Source organism: Rhinatrema bivittatum, chromosome 1 (genome assembly GCF_901001135.1).
Source record: "Rhinatrema bivittatum chromosome 1, aRhiBiv1.1, whole genome shotgun sequence".
Lineage (NCBI taxonomy): Eukaryota > Metazoa > Chordata > Amphibia > Gymnophiona > Rhinatrematidae > Rhinatrema > Rhinatrema bivittatum.
Window position 1 is genome coordinate 20355165 of NC_042615.1, and position 21418 is coordinate 20376582.

Consider the following 21418-nt stretch of genomic DNA (forward strand, 5'->3'; position numbering starts at 1 on the left):
AAATGTTACATAAGAACATAAGAAATTTCCATGCTGGGTCAGACCAAGGGTCCATCAAGCCCAGCATCCTGTTTCTAACAGAGGCCAAACTAGGCTACAACAACCTGGCAATTACCCAAACATTAAGAAGAAGATGTTAATTGGTTTACTCTTTCAAAGAGTTCAAAGACTAAGGGACACACAATGAAGTTACTAGGTTATACATTTAAAATTAATAAGCAAAAATATATATTTTTTTGGATCCAAGATGGTGACTGAAGTGGTGGCAAAGTGATCACTGTTTCCTTTACCTCTGAATTTCTCTTTTCCTCATGCTGCATACTGGGCAAAAATGACGGGCCAAGGAGAGGGTTTGCCCTGCACCCTCCTGAGAGCTCTGGTTTTGGGCTGATGGATGACCACATTGTCAGAGGCGGTTTGTTGGGTGAGCAGCTCATGGTAAGTGAGGTTGGAGAGGATGTGCATGCCTCCCCTTTGGGCATGTCCACCACGATATCCCTGATTGCAAGGATACTGCCAGTGAATCATGCTACCGCTAGGGACCTGGATGTGCTGATGGGGGGGGGGGGGGATGAGTGTTGATGACACTGGAGCCCTGCAACCCGCTGCAGGGTCAGTGTTTTCTGGAGAAGCTGGAGCAGAAGCTGGTGAAGATTCAGCAGTTTTGTCGGCTGACTCGTTGATGAAGGGTTTATTTCAGCTTTGAAGAGAGCGGGTTTCTTCACGGCTTGCAGAGCCCCTCAAATCCCAATTTGTTTTAGGAAGACCTAAGCTTATAACATTGGATGCCATTTGGGACGCAATAGAAACCCTCGGTTACATCTCAATTAAAAATACTAGTGTATAAAGAACAGTACTCTGTGAGAAGTTTAACTCTTTTGGAAGCTTTCAATTCCTCTGTTACACAAACTTTGGATGTTGCCAAATCCGAAATTCAGGGTTTAAAAAATATACCCAGGAGGTTCTAGTTAAAGAAAATCAGAGTTTGCAATATAAAATGGAAAATATGGAACATATAACTCATGGAAAGAATTTAAAATTTATTAATTTTCCTAAACTTCCACAGTTTACAGCAAAGGACATGTTTAAGAAATATCTGATTGAGATTCGAAAGCTTCCTGAACAAGTGGTGCCTCCTATTTCAAAATCTTATTATCTGCCTTCTACTAAAAAAGGGCAAGACGTTCCAGTGGTTCCAGTGGTTCCTTCTAATCTTGATATTTCTCAGTTATTGGAAACATCGGATTCTGCTCTGATTGAAGCAGCTGCTATGCTTGTTACATTTGTTTTGGAGCCAGACTGGGACTGGGTATTGCGTTTGTACTTTAAACAACGTTTAGATCTCTTTTTTCATCTTAATAGTCAAATATTTCCTGATATTTCTAAGCAAATGCAAAAGAAAAGAAAAAACAGGTGGTTCTTATGAGATCTAGAGTTCTTCAGATTGGGGCCTTATTTTTCCTAAAGTTTCCTTGCAGATGTCTTTTAAATTTAAAGGCCGCTCACATATTTTTCTTTATCCTTCTCAGTTATCTATGTTTCTTAGCGATTCCACAATCTACAATGGAGGGTCCTCTTCCTTCTGATTTACCTCCTTAATCATTCGAGTACCCTTGTTGTAATGTCCCCTGCTGATGGTCCATTACCTGCTATTAAGTTCACTTAGAGAATAGCCACTGCCATTAGCAATGGTTACATGGAATAGACTTAGTTTTTGGGTACTTGCCAGGTTCTTATGGCCTGGATTGGCCACTGTTGGAAACAGGATGCTGGGCTTGATGGACCCTTGGTCTGACCCAGTATGGCATTTTCTTATGTTCTTATGTTCTTTTATTTATTTATTTTTCTTTGAATTGTGTAATTAGATCCCCCTTTTGTGGACTATAGGATTTGTAAGATCTAGGAAAACTTTTCCTGTATAAATTCGTAATGTATAATCTTTTCTATCATCTTTTCCTTTACCATTCAAGTTTATGCTTCTAAGTATCTTGAAAATTCTATAAATAGTTTTAAAAAAATATATATTTTTTTACTCAATGCATAATTAAGTTCTGAAATTCATTGCCAGAAGATGTGGTAAAAACTGTTAGTGTGGCTGCATTTAAAAAAGGTCTGGACAAAGCTCCTGGAAGAAAAGTCCATAAACCATTATTAAGGTAGAGTTGCAGAAATCCACTGCTTGTCCCTGGGATAAGCAGCTTGGAATTTCTCTACCCCTTGGGATCCTGCCAGGTACTTATGGCCTTGTTTGGCCTCTGTTGGAAACAAGATGCTGGGCTTGATGGACCTTTGGTCTAATCCAGTATGGCAAGTCTTATGTTCTTATGTTCTTTATTTGTTTAGAGTTATGTACCTTATACAAATGTGACTTGATGCATTTGCTCCTTCTCCATTGTAACCTACCAGCCTCAATCCAATATTAAGGGCTTCTAATGTGCTGTCCCTGTGAACCCTCAGTAAGTCTAACTTGCTGTACGCCACCCTGTGTGAATCTCTTTAAAAAGGAAGCTGATAAATCATAATAAATAAAATTTAAAGAAATCTTTGCATTGTTCATTTCCTCTCTAACTGGAGGTTTGCACAGTTGCTTTTGTCTTTTCCAGTGGAAGCATTCCCAGCCAGCAGCCCTAATCTGCTTTCCTGGCTTGCTCACAGCTGAGCAGAGTGCATTTGCAATTTGCTGATTTCGAACAGCTTGATTTGTATCTTACGGTTAGAGTAAGTGACAAATGGGGTTTGACAAGTGGCAGATTGCCAGCTGCTGGAAAAAAAATTGTTTTGCTGCCTGTAAAATATGGCGCACAAAGCAGCAACTGAACGAGAGGACAGCTAAGCTCCAACCACGATTCATTGACACTGAGAGTGGTTCTAACTAGACAGCGGGCTTGACATTTGGGTTAAATTTGTATTGTCTCATCACTGCCAGCAGGCCTGGTATGAGGGCTCTGCAGTTTGCAATGAAGAAGATCACCTAGAGTCCTGAAATGTGGAACCAAGACTGAATGAGAACAAAAGTGTTACACAGACAGCACAATATTCACACACTCCACGGGACTGTGCCAATAATGTCCAGCCTGAAAAAAAAAAGGATTTCAGCCTGCATATTCAATATCTATAATGTTCTCAATAGCATATTGGTAAAAACAAAACAAAGCATTAGAAATGTTGTGAACCCTGAGATAAATGTCTATTTCATATCTTCTGTGTCTCTAGACTCTGGCTGCCAGGTCATGAGGGCTTCTGCGACCTTGATTTTTATTATTCTTTCTCTGTTAATTTGGCAATTTTTCTTATTTTGATCAGGTTCCGAACTCTGTCACTTATTCAGCACATCCATTTTGATCATTTTGGTGTTCTGAATAAGCAACAGGCTTTGGAAACTTTTTTCCTTTTGATTGCTGAAAGCCTAGACGAATCGGATATCAGCTGACTGGGATTATTTTTTTTTGTCAGTATAAAAGCTTGGTCGGGGGGAAGGGATCGCCTGACGTGGAATTAGTTGGCAGCTCGGCTGTATTTGTTTGGACTTCAGCTCTTGTCCTGTCTAAACTGTGAGACAGTTAAGTTCCCTCTCTCTGCCCTTTGCAAGAGGGAGGATTACTTCTCTCTGGAGAGGATCCCAGGCGTGACTCAGCACTTGGACAGATTTAGAATAACTAAGCAGCTAGTCCAGCTGCCTGCTTCTGATATATTTCATGGATTAAGTTTCTTTTCCCATGAAGGGAAACGTATTTTTGCAAAACTGGGTGATAAGGCCATGAAATAATAGTCTGCTGCCGGGGTATCAACGCCCTGCCCTCGAGGGCTGCCACCAGTTCTGCTTTTCAGGATATCTGCAAGCAAATATACAAGTATTCAGTGGGAATATCCTGAAAACTGAGATCTTCAGTTTGGCACTTCTTTTGGTCTACTGTTTTATCCGAGGCTATGGCTGTACTGCCAGCGGCTTCCTATACAGATAGGAGGAACTGCACCTGCCATTAAAGGAGGGGCGGAGGCAACACCCCTATAGAGTATCACCCCTGAAGCTTTGGCGCCTGCCTCTAAAGCCAGCACGGCTTTGCAGCATAAACCAGATCTTCTTTGCTACTTATACCACTAATGAGTGTAGGCAAATGCAGGACCAACCTCTAAAAAGTGGTAACGTTTTGCTAGTATCCACAGGACCCTACTGAAGAGATGACCAACTCCAGTCCTTTGGTGCCATAAACAGGTCAGGTTTACAGGACCCCCAAATATGCAAATTAGTCAAATACCAAGTTCATCAAATGTAAAAAAAAAAAAAATCTCATGAATATCCACTGTGGAGAAGAAGAAATGCAGGCCTGTTCTTTTTTCTGCCTTCATGTTTCCGTGAAAGCATGGGATAAACACAGAGGACCTCGGAGGGAATGGATGGGCAGGCTAGACAGGCTGTAATGGCCTTTTTCTGCTGTCATATTTCTGTTTTTGTTTGCGGCATTGTAGGCCTGCAGTTTATCATGCCTGTTCTATTGTTGTATATGTAGCAGGCTGCCTGCAAGATATAGAGAGATTTCCACACAAGCCCTCTAGCCTTACAGCAGTTTGCACTGCTATAAACAAGAAAACAAATGTAGCTCCACCCAGAGGAGTGGTCTGGATAAACTTCTAAGGGGAGCTATCCCTAAAATGAATATTTTAGTATTGTACCCAACTCCATTTACCTATATGCCAATACACACATCAAGGTAAAACAGTGCAGCTTTTGTTATTTCAAGAATCCGGGCTGCAGTAAAAGAAAGGATTAGCACATTAAGGATTAGCCATAAATAGATATGAATGTGGATTCACAATCAAAACTGGTTTCCAGCAAAACCCTATCCAAGGCCAATAAACTTGTTAAGATTCATGGCCCGCAGGTAGGTCCCGCAAGCTGCGGCTCTCACCCTCAACACCGGTCAGTCTCAGCGTAGCTGGAAGCCACCAGAGTCAGCCTCCCACTCTGCCTTGTTGACCCTGACGTGGCCCGGCAGTAACGCTGTTGGATTAACATAAGAACATAAGAAATTGCCATGCTGGGTCAGACCAAGTGTCCATCAAGCCCAGCATCCTGTTTCCAACAGAGGCCAAACCAGGCCACAAGAACCTGGCAATTACCCAAACACTAAGAAGATCTCATGCTACTGATGCAATTAATAGCAGTGGCTATTCCCTAAGTAAACTTGATTATTAGCAGTTAATTCAGCATCCCTCGCCACCATGCCACCGTGATCCGGCCTTCCCATAGGCGCAAGCACAGTGGCAGGAAACCCTGAGCGATGCCTACAGTTGACATTTTGGACTATTTAAGACAAGGCAGCAGTTTATCACCTCAGCAACGGGTATCCTGGTTTGCAGTGTGTGGTTGCCAGCTTTCCTGAGTTCCTGCGTCTTCAGCTTGCCTTTTCCTTCGTTGCTTTGTGTTCTCCAGCCTTGCCTTGCCTCTTCCAGCCTCGTCCTTGCCTTGTTCTGCTCTTCTTGTCTTCCCCTGCTTCCTTTGTCCAGCCCATCTAGTCCAGCTTTGTCTTGCTCAACTCGTCCAGTGTCTTCAGTGTGTCTTCATCTTCCCTTGATTTGACTTTCCGGACCTGACCACATTTTGCCTGCCTCGATCTGACCGTGTTTGCTTACAACCTGCTCCATCCTTGGCCTGTCTCTGACTCCGTCTGCCTGCTGACTGTCTTGACCCTGATGTGCTATTGGGCTCAACCTGTGGGGGAGGCAGCTGGTATAAGTGAAGCTGCAGTCTGTCCCACTACACTTCCAGGGTGCGTTTGCCAGTTACTGGTATTGGCCTTGACGAGGCTGTGTCCATTATGCTGCAGCATCAAGAGCTCATGCCAGCCTTTACAAATCTATACCCTTAAATCTCCTGATACCAAGGCCTTGTATACTTTTATAATATTAGTAAGCTCACTGAAGCCCTTGAGGGTATAGATTTACAATAATAACTGGGCCCAGTAATACACATGCATAAGCATATACAATTCACCTCCCCGGCCTGCAGAATGCTATTGTTGTGCTACAATTATAGTCCCTTAACCCTTGCTGGGTTAGCAGTGATATGATCTGCCCTCAGATGTGATATGCAACAAGGAATAATAAAGCATATGAAGAGTCCAACTGGGATGCGCCCCTTTCTGCCTCCTGGCTGTGGTGGCGAGATCAGGGATTCAAGGGTTAAAATTAGAAACAATAAAGAGCTTAGGTTTAATTGTAATCCACAGGATCACTGATTTATGTAAGGACCAGAGACAGACCTATTCACCTACTGGTGTATTTGAACGATAACTCAACCAAGTAATGGTCTTCCCTACAGCCTATGGGTCCTTTATTCTTTGCAGGTAGGCTGCAGCAAACAGCACCCCAGTTACAAATGACAGGGGCCTGGAAACAGCTCTCAGTCATAACAGCAATAACACAAGTTCAGGAAGAATTGGCACTGTAACTCCTAAAGAGTTCAAGCTAATATCAACAAAGCCATCCACTACTCTTCCATTGCCTAGTCTAATTGGGAATACAGTGTAAAACCCTGCAGGGGACAGGCCAACCTGGGCAAAATCATAAGCACACTTCTGATGTCCTACTCTCTCTCTCTTTCTGCAGATTGGCCTATTGGAGGATTGGGCATCTCCCTGTGGGCCGGTCTCTCTAGTCACATTATTCCTCAGCTTCCTGGGCATGGCCAAAGGAGAGGGGGTTGCTGCCGCCCAGAAGAAAGATTCAGCAGCTTGCGGTGGAGCCCACCTCACCACGCTGGAAAAGAGGGCTACGAGGCCGTGACAGAGCCCATCTGTCATGTCCCAAAGAATGGCTCAAAAAGGCTGTGGTGGAGCCCATCTCACCGCGGCCAGAAGAAAGTCCTGTAGGGCCATGACAGTGCTCACCTGTTGCGGGCTAAAGACTGGCTCGGTAAGCTGCGTTGGAGCCCATCCCATCACGGCCCAAAGAGAGACCTGAGGAGAACAGTGCTGCTATTGTGGTCTCCTCCCACCTCCCCTCCAGTGGTAGCTGGCCATCCAGTAGGGCCTTAGACAAGGCCCAGAAGAAAAGGGGGGGGGGGGGTAGAGAATGTGTGTTTATGTGTATGAGAGATTGTGTATGTGTATTTGAGAGAGAGAGAGTCTGCATGTACTTGGGAGAGCCTGCATGTGTATGAGAGAGAGAGAGAAAGTGTCTGCATGTGTATGAGAGAGTTTGCTTGTGTATGTGAATGAGAGAGACAGAGAGCCTGCATGTGTAAGTGTGAGAGAGAGCCTGCATGTGTATGTGTGAGAGAGAGCCTGCATGTGCATGTGTGTGTGTGAGTGCCTACATATTTATATGAGTGAGAGAGCCTATGTGTGCATGAGAGCCTGTATGAGAGAGAGACTGTGTATGTGACAGCATATATGGGAGTGAGAATGAGAGCCTGTGTATGTGACAGCATATATGTAAGTGTGAGAGAGAGCCTGTGTGTGTGACAACATGTGTGTGTGCGCGAGTGGAAGAGAGAGAGAATAAAATTTGTGTGATCCCCCTTCTGCCAATCCACAACAATCTCTGGATGACTGTAAATCAAAAGATTTTTTTAATCCTATTATTTTCCATTTTTATGTATTATTTCCTGTTTGCTGTTTTGAAATATTTAGTATCTGTGAAATATTAGAAAAAATGTATGTGAATTTTTCTCATTACTGGATGTTTGTCAGCTGTTTTGACATATTATTGCTTGATGTTTTGTGAGGAATGATGATTCTGTTTATCCATCCTTACACTGCATAACACAGTGGGACTTGTGGTTTCCAAAGCATGTGTGTGAGCGAGTGAGCCAGTGAACATGTGTGAGCAAAAGAGAATAAGTAAGCCAATGAGCAAATGTATGAGCAAGAAGACTATTTAAGCCAGTGGACATGTATGTGAGCATAAAAGAGAATGAGTGAGCATCTATATGTGAGCAAGAGTGAGACATTGAACATTTGTGTGAGCCAGCATGTGAGCATGTGTGTGAGCGACAGCGTGAGAGTGTACAATATAGTGAGTGTGTGTGAGAGAGTGTGTGAGCCAGTGAACATGTGTGTGTAAGAATATAAGGGAGCTTGTGAGAGAATGAACGTGTGAATATATGAGAGAGAGGAGAAAGTTTATGCATTCCTCCCATCCCTGACTAATCCATGACAATCTCAGGGTGATTGGAATCCATAAAGTTCCCAGGTATGGATAAGAGTGGATTTTCTTTAGCCTTAGTTTTAATTATTGGGTGTTATTTGAGTTGTGTCTGCTGTTTTGAAATATTTTATTGATGTTTGGGAAATTAAAAAAACAATGTTATATATTTTTAATCAATGGATGTTCTATTCATCAGCTGCTTTGAAATATTTCTTCGTTATTTGAGTATGGTTTAACTATTATGATTGATGTTTTATATTTCTTGATTTTATTTGACATTTAATGAGGAATGATGTTTCTGTTATTCCATTGCTGTACTGCATATGGAGACTGGCTTGTTTTGGTTTTTGTTTGCATGTTTCTATTTATGCTTTATTATTTCTTTATTCTGTATTTGGTGAGCATCTGTCTGTGTTCTGCAGGTGTGACTGAAGTGAGGCATTCTTCTAGCTTGTAATTTCTGTGTAGGGATCTATAACATCTAGATTTGTTCTGTTTTCCTAATAGCGGGTGTATTGGTGTGTAAGGACCTGGTGTAATATTTGCAGTGTTGCCAGCAAGTCCGAGTGACACACACACAGATGTGCACACACTTTCTCGCTCTCAGTGTGTGGATGTGTCAGAGAGAGAGTGTGAGTGTCTGCAAGTGAAGATCTGAGAGAATGTGTGTCAGTGTGCATATGCCAATAAAGTTTCTGCAATCTAAAAATCTGTTTGTGTGACTGAGCATGTGGGTGTCTGATGCTGCTGGCTGGCAGCGTGATTGTCTCATTACTTGCAACTGGTTAGACCTTTATTACAATACGGTCCCCTCAGTTGCATGCCTGTATGTGTCAGCATTTGAAGAATCACACGTGTTCCCGTCTCCTTTTTGGAAGTATATAAAAATGTGGGTATGCTTCATTGTTGATATTTTTTTTCATTTGGATGGGGTCCTAGACTATGTTTATTGAATTTACAGTATGGGTAAACTCGAAGGACACCAGTCTTCAATTTAAATTTCAGTTTGACATTAGGAAAACATAGAAACACAGAAATGATGGCAGAAAAGGACCAAATGATCCACCCACTCAGCCCAGCAAGCTTATGCCAGTATCTGCTGCACTGTGCAGGTTACCCTCATGCTTATTAGTTTTCCAGACCATAAAAGTCAGGGTTTTCGAATGCTGTTTGAATCCTATTTCCCTTAACCCTTGCCATGGAAGCAGAGAGCAATGATGGAGCTGCATCAAAAGTATCAGGCTTAATTATTAAGGATTGTAAAAGCCGAATCAGCTAGCTACACCATGTTTATTTGTTCCCCAAACCGTAAAGGTCGTGGCCCTTGTTGGTTGCTGTCTGAATCCAATTCCCCTTTTCTCACTGCCAATGAAGCAGAGAGCAATGATAGAGTTGTATTAACAGTTTCAAGGCTTAATTGTTAAGGGTAGCAACTGCCACACCAGCAAGTTACTCCCAGTTACTCCCATACACTCTTTTCTTTATTTCAAACCTCTAGCCTTTAGGGATCCACAGTGTTTATCCCATGCCCCTTTGAATTCCTTGACTGTTTTTGTCTTCACCACCTCCTCCGGAAGGGCATCCCAGGCATCCACCACCCTCTCTGTGAAGAAATATTTTCTGACATTGGTTCTTAGTCGTCCTCCCTGGAGTTTCATTTCATGACCTCTAGTTCTATTGATTTCTTTCCAATGGAAAAGGTTTGACAATTGTGTATCATTAAAACCTTTCAGATATCTGAAGGTCTATATCATATCTCCCCTGCACCTCCTTTCTTCCAGAGTGTACATATTCAGATCAGCATCTCCTCATAAGTCTGATGAAAACTCTGGAACATGAAGACTCAAGTCGAGGAACTTGGAGACGTGAAGACACAGACGAGAAGCTTGAGATGTGAAAACTCAGACGAGAAGCTTGAGCACGAAGACTCAGGATCAAGGTTCAGGAACAAAGTCTAGTACTGGGTTGAGGCTGCAATGCAGTGCGCCCTACACAGCCCACCACAGGGCGGACCCACGGGACTGGTTGCGGACCATGCTTTAGTGCGAAGCAGACTCCAGACGAATATATGGAAGATGAAGCCGGAACATGGCGAAGGTTCAGTAGAAGCCTGCACCAAGATGCGCCCTACACAGCCCGCCCATGGCTGGTCATGGACAAAGCTGGAAAGGAGCAGGTTCAGTCAGAGTCTTAGGCATGGAATGAGCAGCCACAAGAACCTCCGAGGGCCGAGACGAGATTCAGGGTAAGGGACCAAGACGAGACTTGGCTTCAGGCTTGAGACACGGGACCAAGACGAGACTTGGGTTCAGGTGAGGATGACCCTCTGGAGGCTTGCGCTGGAGACGAGAAGACAGGCTCATGCCACGAGGTGATGAGACATAACATGGCATGCCAGAAGAGGTAGCAATGAGGAACCACAGGTCCAGGAAGCAGAAGCGGAGACGAAGCATCAGGAAGGAAAATCAGGAAGACCACGGAACATCAAGAAGACCACGGAACATCAGGACAAGACGAGAGATAATCCAGAAGAGACCACGAACATGAAGAACGATGAGGGATCCCACGAAGAACAGGAAATACCAGCAGGAGCGGAGACGATGTTGTGTCTGTCGCTGTCCAATGTCTCTGCTCTGCCCACCTTACCTCGTTGGCGACTCCCTCCGGGGTTGATGGAAGGCTAGCTGCTGCGGTGTCTCCAGGCTATCCTCCTCCGGCGTTCCTGGACCAGCTCGACGCTGCAAGCCGCCATGTTGACCAGATGCCTAAGGGCATGCGCGCGCGGCCCGACTGATGTACCGGCGTTGGCGCGAACCTCAGGGGCGTCCCCCTGAGATGACATCATCAGCTCCAGATATTTAAGGTCTCAGTTTTCGCTAACAAGACGAGTTAGCAAGGGGATTCGCTACCTCCAGGTATCATTGCGGATGGAATTCGCTCTCCGCAAACCTGGCTACTCTGCCTCCTCGGACTTCACGCAAGAGTACCCGCTCCTCGGGGACTCTCGCTCTCTCTTTTTCTTTTCAGGTCGCAGTCCGGAACCGGTAATCGCTCCTCGAGGGCCCACGTCCCGGACCAGCTCCTGAATACCACTTCTGCTAAGAAGCCATCGCTGCTTACAACATTAGTGAGTTTCCATCTCTCTCTCAGAGCTTTCCCTGGGACCAGGTACTCACTCCTCGAGGGCCTAATGCATTTCAACTCCTGGGCTGCCTCAAGAGACTATGGTGTGAGTGTTATCACCAAGGACTTGTTCCAGAACTCTGCATATCCTATTTACTCACTGTCTTAGTTTCTCTACAGCTCAGCCACCTTGGGATCGTTGTTCCAATACCTGAGGGACTACAGCCCAGCCGGGCGCTTCCATACCTTTGGTGGTTTAATATACTGCTTACTAAGAAGTCTTTGTTGCTTATAACATCAGTGAGTTTCTATCTATCTCTCAGAGCCTTCCCTGGAACTAGGTACTCGCTCCTCGAGGGCCTAATGCATACCAACTCCTGGGCTGCCTCAAGAGACTATTGTGTGAGTGTTACCATCAAGGATTTGTTCCTGAACTCTGCATATCTTGCCTACTCACTTTCTTAGTTTCTCTACAGCTCAGCCGGGTGCTTCAATCTCACTACTGCAACCTCTGGTGGTTTAATATATTGTCTGATAAAAGAACTAGTGTGTGTCTGTCTCCTACACTAAGCCTGACCAGTGGTTCCTCTCGGTAGCTCCCCCGAGGGCGTGGTCACCTGCCACTGGTCCAAGGATCCACCCACAACTATTCTAATAATAACAGATTGCTATCTCCAGCAACTCTATTAACAGATTGCTATCTCTCAGCTTTAACAACAGAGCTTTAATAACAGACAAGAAGTCCTTGAGAGGAACTAACTCCTTGCGAAGGCAACTAAGGACTGGAAGCTGGGCCTTATATAGGGCTGAAGATCAGGAAACGCCCTGGGAGGAGTCCAGGTGGGGCCCAGGGCATATCCTGCCGCGGGCCCTTTAAATCAGAGGAGGAGGCGAGGCCCGCACCCTAGGAACAGGAAGCAAGAAGATGTGAAGGACCATGGCTAGCAGCCCTGCACAGACGCTGAGGAGACAGAGCAGAGCTGGGCCGTGGAGCAGGCCCCGACGTCAGCAGCGGCTCCTACCGCTGCAGGAAGGACCGAGGGCGGCTCCAGTCACCAGGAAAGCCCGGGGACTGCGGCCTCCGGGCCGCCAAGATGGAGAGAGCATCAGCGGCACTTCCAGCTGCCTTGGAGCACGGCGGCAGAGCCCGCCTTGCAGGAAAGACACCCCAAGGGCTACTGCTCCTGCCGCGGTGAAGAAAACAGGCTGGCTGTGGCTCCTGCCGCGAAGAACGTCGGCCGCTCCGTGCCATGAAGGTAGGTGCAGGAGTGTAACATCTAGTTCTACCTCCAGGTACGTCCCCATTTTGACAAACTCCGTGTGACTTCTCTGTATCTTATTTGCGATATCAAACCATACCGTTTGATGATCACTGGTGCTGAGGTGGACACCCACCCGGACATTAGAGAAATTATCCTAGTTAGTGAGCACTAATTCTAGTATAACTCCCTCCCTCATGGGTTCCATTACCATTTGTTTGAACATAGCCCCTTGCAGAGCACCTACTCTCTCTCCACTTCTGGTAGATTCTGCAGAAGGAATTCTCCAGTCTAAGTCCAGCAGATTAAAATCTCCAACAATCAACACTTCTTCCTTCTTTCCCACCTTTTCAATATCTTCAACCAGATCTCTGTCTAGTTCTTCATTTGTTTCAGAGGCCTCTAAACCAATCCAGTAAAAATTAATGCACCATCATCTTTTTAGGATGGCCCATAATGCTTCTTCTCTACCCTACATTCCTTGCAGTTTAATTGCTTGGATTGTTTTTGACATAAAGAGCTACTCCTCCCCTTTTTCTGTCCTCCCTTAACAAGCTATAGCCTGGTATGGCCATATCCCAATCATGAGAATCCATGAACCATGCCTCTGTAACAGCAACAATGTCCAAGTCCACCTCCACCATTAGGGTCTACTAGGTCTGTGATTTTATTGCCCAAACTACAAGCATTTGTAGTCATAGCTTTCCAATTTTTCTCCCTTGATTTGTTGCACTTCCTAGACACCTTTTCTTTTTTGAGATGATTTTGTTATTTTCTCCTCCAATTTCCTGTATTGCTAGGGGTGACATGCCAATTTCATTGGCCATCTCCTGCCACCCCCATTCTTTAGTTTAAATGTCTGATATTCTCACTTAGGGGAAGATTCTAAAAGTCCTATGCGCGTAAATCCAGGAGGCGCACATAAAGCACCGGGACGCGCGTATGTCCCAGGTCTTTTCTGAACGAGCGGGCAGGGCAGACGGTCCGGGGGTGTGGTGGGGCGGTCCGGGGGCAGTCTGGGAGGTGTGGCCGAGGACTCCGGCACAACAGCCAGGGGATCGTGCGCCGGCACAGCAAGGCGTAACTTCAAAAACAAAGGTATGGGGGGTTTTTTCAGGCTGGGGGGCGGGATAGGGAGGGGAAGGGAGGGGAAGGTGGGGGGGGGGACGGGGAAAGCCAGCCGGAGGTGCCTTCATCCCCGGGGTCTCCCCGAGGGCTTGGTGTGCGCAAGGTGCACTAGTGTGCACCTCCTTGTGCGTGCCGGGTGGCGCGCACAAATGTAGGCACAAATGTAGGCCGCACACGTACATTTTAAAATCTGCCCCTTAGCATCCTCCTTCCTGCTACAGGCAAATGTATCTCTTTTACTTTACCAGAAAACTCTGGTCCTCATGTTCTTTAATGTCTTTTTTTTTAATATATTTTATATGGAAATTTTTTTTTATATGTATATATATATATATATATATATATATATAGAAAAAATTGTTTTAGAAGGGGTTGTAAGTTTCATATAATTATTAGTGCCCCAGCACTGTGATATTGGTATAATCATCAACTTCCAACCACCTCCATATTTTTTTTAAAACATGAACTATGAATGAACCATATTCTTCAAAAAAAACCAATTTGAAATCTACATAAACATGGTGCGGAAAGAGAGGACACTCTGAAGAAACAAGGCGTATGGAGAGGACCCGTCAAACATTTACACAGATTAACACACCCTGAGGAAAGACGGTTTGTTTGAAACATGGACATGTTGGGATTGTTTATATCTATTTGGGACTTTTAGTAGGGTTCATTCATAGTTCATAGTTGCATCAGTAGCATGGGATCTTCTTAGTGTTTGGGTAATTGCCAGGTTCTTGTGGCCTGGTTTGGCCTCTGTTGGAAACAGGATGCTGGGCTTGATGGACCCTTGGTCTGACCCAGCATGGCAATTTCTTATGTTCTTATGTTTTATATTGAAGTGTGTGAAATAAGATAACAAAAAAAATAGTTAAAAAGAAAATATATATATAAAAAGTTGATGCCATTCGATTGAAAGAATTTGGAACTTTAGCAAATTTAAAAAAATATGGAGGTGGTTGGAAGTTGATGATTATACCAGTATCACAGTGCTGGGGCACTAATAATTATATGAAACTTACAACCCCTTCTAAAACAATTTCATATATATATATATAATGTTCAATATAAAATATTAAAAAAAAAAAAAAGACATTAAAGAACATGAGGACCAGAGTTTTCTGGTAAGGTAAAAGAATTGAAATTGTTTCAAAACAAATATTTGTTTAATACAGTGGTGACGGGACATTTTGGTCCAATTTGATTGATATAACATGAAAATCACTGCAAGTGGTGGAGTGAATTAGATGTGTTACAGACAAATGTAGGCCATCCTTACCATAAAGCCTTTTACTGCTCCATACACGACCCCAGCCTCCAATGTATCCAAAACCACTTTCGTAGCACCAGGTTTAGAGCCAGAAATATAAATTATCTATATAGCACAGCTTCTCATTTCCCTTTCAATGAACAGGTAATACTTCTGAAAAGGCAATAGTCTTTGCAGTATGTTTTATCATCTTTCCTAGATTTTGGAAATCTTTTTGTCCTTCATGGATACCATTTCTGTTGAGGTATTTGTTCCCAGATGGATGATAACACTGATATCAAAGTTCATACTTTCTTCTTCTATGACTTGGACTATCTGGTTTGCATTTCTACTAGCTGATGATCCTGGAACACATTTAATTGTTGCGTCACCCTCAAAATGTGCTCCATAACTGGTTTCTCTGATGACTGAGTCTCCCAGCAGATGCAGCTTTCTTTTATGATATTTGATTCTGTTGAAGGGCTTCTGGGTGCATTGGGTGACTTCACTTTTAGAAATCACTTCAAAATTTATTGCTGAGGTTTCTTCATTCTCCAATGCAGAAAAATCATTTTGTTGGAGTAACAGTGGGGTGAGTGGGTATCTCTTCATCACAGGCCTTATACTGCCAGAGCCCACTATTCTCCAATTGTTCCTGGGTTTTTGAATCCTGGATGTCTGACATCTCTGTGGGAGTCGGGGTTGATGCACAGGATGATGTAAAGTTGGGGAAGGTGGGTGTCTGTTTGTCACATGTCTTGTTCTCCCAGAGCCCACTGTACTGTAAACCCTTTTTTCCTGGGTTTCTGAAACCACTGTGGGAGATGGGTGAGAAATACTGGATGGTTCAAGGAAGGGGAGGTTAACTGAAACCTGGACAATTTCTCCCTTAGATGAATCAGCTCCATTTTAATTGAAGATAATTGAAGGCAAAAGGGTCAATCTTTGATTCTACAAATGATAGGCCTTGGGACATAAGCACCACAATTGTTGCATTGAATGAAAGACATTTTGTTAAATTATCACTAATTCCTTAAAATCATATAGATAAGGTAAGGTAAAATGTAGGCTCTAGCAAAGATTTTTAATAGGTATTTGAAGTAAAAACTAAAAGTAGTAGTGTTAGCCAGTAAAGATTAATAGTTAGAATATGAAACCAATTTTTACAAGCAATATGACAGTTTAAGTTACTATTATCTGAGCTGCAAGGACCTATTATGTAATGGGAGATGAAGTAATTGAAACTATATAAGAAAAATAAACTCAGGGGTGGGTGGGTATAGGGAGATTACTTGCAGGATTTGTTTTTTCAGATATCTTGTAGCTGCCTCTCACAGGAAGAACTGCAAACAATGGCTAATGTCTGCTCCCCAATGCTGGTCTCTAGACCTATGAAATCTACAAAGAGCCCCTCCCCCATACACATTGGTAAAAAATTATGAACTTTTTTCTTTTTCAGCCCCAATACGCACTTTAGGACTTTTGTTCACAAGTAAAATACCCCCCCCCCCCCACTCAAAGGCACAAAATATTCCAAAAATCAGACAAGAAATATACTTAGGCCAGATATAAATAAGCAAATAATTTCAGATAGCTTGTAGCTGCCTCTCACAGGAAAAACTGCAAACAATGGCTAATCCGACAATGGCTAATCTTAGACTTAGTTGTCTATAAACAAGAAGGAATTTTCAATACCACAATTCATTGTAAAACCACAGACAGTAACTCATTGTTATCTTTTTTTAGTCGTCATCCCCAGAGACTTTGGGAAAATATACCAATAGGGCAATTCTTACGATTGCGCCGCTTATGTTCTAGTGTAGAAGACGATTCACAAGGAGAGGATATCCTCAGAAAGTTTTTAAGAAAGCCTTGTTTGCCTACAGCGATTTGTTGTTGACTCCAGTTAAGAAGGCTCCTATTGATCGCCTGATATGTACCATCCCATACTCTAGTAGAACAGAAGAGATACAACATATTATTCTGAAATGCTGGAATGTGTTGACACAGTACATGATTCATTTTGTGAGCCACCTATATTTGCAAAAACTCGTGGGCGTAATCTTAGAGATCATTTGGTTGAGACTTCTAGTTATGACACAACACTGTATGCTGAGACATGGGGACAGTACAGATGTGGTAAATGTACAGTGTGCCCTAATCTAATGCAGATAAGGTATTTCCAACAACCAAGCCTTCCTATTAAACACACTCTTCAGGGCCATTACACATGTGATACTTCACAAGTTGTTTATGCAGTGCAATGCCCGTGTTTGAAATTATATACAGGACATACCAAGAGATCCATTAAAACACGTATCATATAATGCAAAAGTTGTATTAGAACATGAAAAGTGGATGCTCCTTTGGTTTCTCGTTGGAACCAGTTTGGGCACACTGTTGAACAGCTTTACTTTTTTTTTTGTAATTCTTCATTTACCCATGATTAGGGGTGGAAATGTTACATTATATTTGCGATGTAAGGAGCAAGCATATATTTTCAGATGAAACAATATCAGCCCCATAGGATTAAATCAGGCTATTGCATGGGAATCCTTTTTTTGCAGTAGCGATAAAGTCGGGACATTCAAGCTCTGCTGAGTATAAATGAAGGTACTTCCTGTTGGCGCTTCTACAAGCGATTTTGTGCCATCAAGGAATGAGTCTCTAACTGACTTGACTAACTGATCAACAGATAAGGTAATATTGGGGGTGCTAGATTGCTTTGAAATGTAAGGGAATAGTTTTTTATGAATGGTAGGTTAAGTTGATTAAAAATGTGTAAGCAAATTCTAACATGTATACTGCTGCAGGGTTATCATGCAGTATAAGAGATTTATTTTATTTATTTATTTAAAATTTTTATATACCGGCATTCATGTTGCAAACACATCATGCCGGTTTACATATAACAGGGGTGTACAGTAAACAATTCAATAACCTATTTGTGTAGAAGGAAGCAGTTACAAATAACAAGGTAATAGAACTGGGAGGAGAGAAGAAAAGAAAGAGAATAACATTAGGTATAGGTATTTACATTAGTAATAACATTTTTACATGTGGAAGTGGTAGAATCTGGCTGAATAGAATTAATCGGTGTCCGGGAAAGCTTTTTAAACAGCCAGGTCTTAAGTCTCTTCCTGAAGGTTGGGAGGCTGGGCTCCTGTCTAAGGTCCGGTGGGATGGAGTTCCATAGAAGGGGGCCGGCTGTTGAAAAGGCCCGATCTCTCAAGGTAATGTGTTTGGTAGTTTTGGCTGGGGGCACTTGAAGAGATCCTCTGAGTGTGTCTCTTGTTGGTCTGGAGGAGTTATAAATTTGGAATGGGACTTGTAAGTCGAGTGGGGTGTGTTGATGGATGGTTTTGTATATTATGGAAAGAGATTTGTAGAGGATTCTAAAGTGAACAGGCAACCAGTGGAGATCTTTTAGGATTGGAGATATATGGTCCCTCCTCCTGGAGTTTGTCAGTAATCTTGCCGCAGCGTTTTGTAACATCTGGAGGGGTCTAGTATAGGAGGAAGGTAGGCCCAGAAGGATAGAGTTACAGTAATCGATCTTAGAAAAAATGATAGCTTGTAGAATGGTTCTGAAGTCCTGAGTGTGGAAGAGTGGTCTAATTCTTTTCAGAACTTGGAGTTTGTGGAAACAGTCCTTGGTGGTTCTGTTGATGTAAGCTTTAAGGTTCATCCGGTTATCAATTAATACTCCTAGATCTCTCACCTGTGTAGTAGTTGGGTAGAGATAGTGAATGAGATATTTAAGTGTTTGTCCTGTTGCTTTGTTGTATGCATGCCACAAATAAGAAAGGAAAGTATTTATGTATGTTTTTTTAAAATCTAGGTAAGGACTTTGTGCTAAAATATATATTTTTTATTGATTTGTAGAGGCACAACTCATTCTAATTATTAGTTGTTTGACTAAGCCTCGAGATGAGATGTTATGGAAATTAAAATGAGTCTGGAGAGCACTTATGACAAGATTGTTCTTTTAAGCAACACACCATTAGAGCGTAGGCTCGGGTGCAGCCCTGCTTGGATTATCCCCTTGTGAAGATCACTAGAATATTTATTTATTTATTTATAACTTTTATATACCGAGGTTCAATTAACAGAATTAATTATCACTTCGGTTTACATTACAACCAGCAAACAACAACAGTGACAGAGTTTTGTCTTACATTGAACAAGGTGGAGAAACCTGGATAAACATAACTTGGGAGAAAGCAGTGATAGGATCTTGACTAGGCTTCCTCGGGAGGAACTAGCACTGGTTCCTCCCGAGGAAGCCCATGACGGCGTGAAACAAAAGCTTTTGTAGCGGGGTTTATCTACTCATGAGGTCAGTGTCCATTCCCATTTACCTTTGGATCTGCTGGAACTTGTTTGTTGAACTGAGGGTGCTGGTTTATTGATCATCTTTGGACCTGCTGGAATTTATTGTGAACTTTGTAACAGATCATCTTTCTCTTCTTACCCTGCCCTTTCCTCTCACCACTCACCACTTTGTAACAGATCATCTTTCTCTTCTTACCCTGCCCTTTCCTCTCACCACTCACCACTTTGTGGCTGGGCAGCAGTGAGGGAAGATGGGGGTGTGAAAACAGCAGCGGTGGCAGGTGGACAGGCAAAGAGCAGCAGTGGAAGGTGGCAGGGAAAGAAGGCAGCAAAAATGGGTGTGGCTAGTGGCAGGCAGGGCTGCTCGGCCTGATTCTGTGGCATCTGCTGCTTCCCATTAAACCAAGGCCCACTCCACCCCCACCCCCCACCCCCAGTTTAAGCAGGGGGCAATTCTGAAAAGTCTGAACTTTTTAGTCTCAAACCTTCCAGTAAGGGAAGCAATGGCATGCACTTCCTCTTGGAAAATCAGTAGTCGCAAAGCTAAAAGCAAGAAAGGGTGCACATGGGCATTCATAAACCTCCAGTGCGCTCACCGTTTTACTTCCTCGATCTAAACACACCAGCAGGCACGCCTCCTTTTAACCTGGCTTAAGCTAAACACGATAAAGAAGCCCGTGTGTACCCATAGCCAGCAAAGGAGAGAAGGTTTCCTCCGCAGCCATGTGGTGTCAGGGCCATCACTGGGAAACAAGGTGGCTCTCTCCATATCGGCTGGATTGGATCACTCCGTTCAATCTAAAAATGCTGAGGCTAGAAAAGAACTGCAATTTGATGGCACACTTATGTAGTTATCTACTCTAACTACCAAACAGATTTTGGGCCGAGGGAGTTCTCCTTTGAGTAGGAGAAGAAATGACAGAGTAATGAAGGCTCTAGCATGAGGGACACGATGGCTGTGCTCACAATGCCCGGATGCACTTGTCTGCTGAGAAACAAATGCAGAGTAGGCCTGCACGGACCAGCTCTGGTCCACCTTGGACTGTGCAATCACCTTTCTCCTGCTGGCAATAAATTCACCAAAGAAAATGAATGTTCCAGAGGGAAGAAAATCTGCTTGTGCTTCCAGGGTCTTGTAAGTGTAGATGGTAGACTCATGCAAACAAGCAGTGCTCTCTGAGACAAGGGATGTGGGGGCCACCAGGGGGCCATGAGGTTGACATGACCATGCTGAGACTATTGTAGCACCTTTTGCTTTAAATTGCCCCTGTTTTCCAGCATCTCAGTGTTACGATTCTGCTCGCGGGCCCTGCAGCAAGCAGCCTCTCACCTTTCTGCTGCTTGCTTCCTCACCATCTGCCTGCTTGCTCTGTGTGGCCAGGAGGCTGCCGCCAGTGTTCTCCACGGCTCGGAGGCCGCCCACATTGTCTCCAGCATGGTGGGCCTTGCTGCCACGCGTCCATGCGGCCTGGAGCTGCTGTCATCACTGCCGCTGTCCGCGGCCGGGAACTGCCGCTGTCTTATTCTCCTTCATGGCCAGGGGCCTGCTGACGCTGTCTCCTGGCAGCCTGGAGGCCGCCCAGAAGCCTTCTGTCCTTTGTGGCTGGAGCTGCCTCCTCCGTCCTCTTCTTGCGGCTGGGAGGCCACCTGGAGTTCCTCTTCACGGCCCAGAGGCCGCCACCGGTGTTTCCTCAGCCTGGGGCCGTCTAAAGTTCTCTCTTCAGTGGCTGGAGCCACCTCGGGCCTGCTTCCTTCATCTCATCATGGCTGCTGTCCCTGGTCCTGCCTCCTTAGGCGCGAGGCTGCGCCTCCTTTCTGGATTTAAAGGACCAGATCCTCCTGGCTCCTTCTCATGACATCATCAAGGTGTTTACTCTTCAGCCCTATAAAAGGGCTCAGCCTTCAGTCAGTCTTCGCCTTTGCAAGGAGTCAGTCATGGAGTCAGACTGCTCCTGGACCATCAGTTCCAGCTCTTCATTCCAGGAGCCCTCCGTGATCCTTCATCGCTTCTTCAAGGCACTCTGTTCCTCGTTGGTCCTCTTCGTCTTCGTCCATGGTTCTTGAACCTTCGTCTGATCTTCGTTCCATGTTCTGGTCTCTCGTCGGATCCTGTCCTCTCGCCTCCAGTTGTCCTGATGTCCACATCTCCAGTTGTCCTGATGTCCACATCTCT